This window comes from Entamoeba dispar, genomic scaffold (assembly GCF_000209125.1).
Source record: "Entamoeba dispar SAW760 scf_1105229460495 genomic scaffold, whole genome shotgun sequence".
NCBI lineage: Eukaryota > Evosea > Mastigamoebida > Endamoebidae > Entamoeba > Entamoeba dispar.
This window is the reverse complement of record NW_001854221.1, coordinates 1-2,162: the sequence shown is the minus strand read 5'-3', so window position 1 is coordinate 2,162 and position 2,162 is coordinate 1. Positions and strand designations below refer to the sequence as shown.

At 11.7% G+C, this 2,162-nt stretch overlaps 13 annotated features.

Moving 5' to 3' along the window:
• Positions 1 to 313: 313 nt before the first annotated feature.
• Positions 314 to 438: a microsatellite.
• Positions 350 to 442: a microsatellite.
• An 11-nt stretch (positions 443 to 453) lies between these two features.
• Positions 454 to 629: a microsatellite.
• An 81-nt stretch (positions 630 to 710) lies between these two features.
• Positions 711 to 878: a microsatellite.
• Positions 879 to 889: 11 nt separating this feature from the next.
• Positions 890 to 1,035: a microsatellite.
• Positions 945 to 1,030: a microsatellite.
• A 4-nt stretch (positions 1,036 to 1,039) lies between the features above and the next one.
• Positions 1,040 to 1,218: a microsatellite.
• A 16-nt stretch (positions 1,219 to 1,234) lies between these two features.
• Positions 1,235 to 1,422: a microsatellite.
• Positions 1,423 to 1,471: 49 nt separating this feature from the next.
• Positions 1,472 to 1,616: a microsatellite.
• Position 1,617: 1 nt separating this feature from the next.
• Positions 1,618 to 1,762: a microsatellite.
• Positions 1,763 to 1,797: 35 nt separating this feature from the next.
• Positions 1,798 to 1,965: a microsatellite.
• Positions 1,966 to 1,968: 3 nt separating this feature from the next.
• Positions 1,969 to 2,063: a microsatellite.
• Positions 2,064 to 2,128: a microsatellite.
• The last annotated feature ends 34 nt before the right edge of the window (positions 2,129 to 2,162 follow it).

Genomic DNA, 2,162 nt, shown 5'->3' with positions numbered 1-2,162 from the left:
AATCACAATCTCTTTAGTAGTTAATTCAATTAATGTTTTGATAATAAGAAATAAAGTGTTAAAGAATAAACAGAATTATTACATGAATAATGAATAAGATAAATCCCATGTTATGAGTTGAGTATTTGTAATGATTTATTAATTTTTAACTATTCATAAAATTGAACAATCAAAATTTATGAATTATTGAATGAAATGTTCATATTTATGTTATAATTTATGTTTTCATAACTATAAAATACTAATTCTGTATGATTTTTCAATAAGTCATAAAATGAAATAACTCTATTCTTATATAAAAAGATAACTCTTATTTATTTCATATTATTATCAATTACTAACTCTATCATCATTTATATTCTCTCTTATTTCTTTATTATTTATATTCTTTTTATTTATTTCTTTATTTCATCATTATTATGAATATTATGTTTATTTATTTCGGCAACGAAAAAAAGCAAATAAGAGAAAAATGAAGAGAAAGAATGATATAAAAGAAAAAAGTGAAATTATGAAGTAGAAGAAGATGAAAAGAATAAAAGTAGAATGTTGAGAATATAAAATGAAAGAAGATAAAAATGAATAATTCAAAATGAGATAATAAATGATGAAAATAATGATGAAATAAAGGATGCATTTTTTATTACAGAAATTAGAAATATGAAATAAAAAAAGCGTTTAATTTATTGATGCAAATTATTTATCATTATTTTATTTATGCAATTTATTTTATTCATTTTTATTTTTATAATTTTTATTTATATGTATTATTTATTATCTTTTTTCTTTTTAATATATTGATTATTTTATTTTATTATTTATTATTCTTTTATTTATTTTTCTCTATTCTTTTATTTGTTCATTTTTATTATATTTATGAAATATTTCAATATTATAAAATAATTTTATTGTTTAATTATTTAAATGATTTAAATTAAAATGAATTTATTCTATATTTCATTGTTTTCTTTTATCTTTATTTTATATTTTAATAATTTCTTTAATATCATCATTTTATATTATTATATTTATTGTTTCATATTTTTATTATTTATTATTATTATTGTATTTTTCATTTCTTATTTTATTTTAATTTATTATTATTATTATTTATATTTCTTTTCTTTCTTATTATTATTCTTTATTCTTATTATTTCTTTATTTCTTATTTTTTATTTTATTTATTTTCATTTGATTCATATTTTCATTTCTTGTTTTGATTATTTTGATTTGATTTAATTTTAATTTTTATTATTTAATATATTTTTGATTATTAATATTTATTTATCATTTATTTATTATTTGTTTTTATTATTATCATTTGATTTATATTTATTATTTATTTCTTTTATTATCTTTCTTTTCTTTATTATTTATTATTTATATTATATTCTTATTTATTATTATTTATTTTTGATTTTAAATGTTTGTTTCAATATCATCATTTTATTTATATCTATTATCTTAATCTTATATCATTAAATTATATCATTAAATATTGAATAATCAATGTGATATAACAAAATAATTTAATTAATATATCATTATAAAATGAAATAATTAATAAATGAATTCATAATAAATATTAAATTCATGAAATAATGAATAATATAATACAAAATGATAAATAAAAATGATAATAATAAATAAATAATAATACAAAATATAAATAATAATAAATATAAAAATGATATAATACAAATATAATAATCAAATCAATATATAAATAAAAATAAATAATAATAATAAACAAATAATAAAATTGGAATATATTTTTTATTAAACAATCGAATAAATAAAATAAATAAAAAATATAAATAATAACAGAATAAGAATAAAAGAAATATATATAATAAATAAAAATAATAAAAACATACATAGAAAAAGAAATATAAAAATAAAATATAATAAACATAAAATAATAAAAGAATAATAAGAAAAGATAAAATAAATAATAAAAATAAATAAATAATAAAATAATAACATAATATTTATATTAATAAAATACTAAATGATATAATTAATAAAATCAAATATAACATAATATAAATGATAAATATGATAAATAAGAATAAAATAAACACAAAAATAAGAAATAAAATAAATAACAAAAATACAAAAACAAATATATTCAAATAAAAAATGAAATAATATAAAAAAGA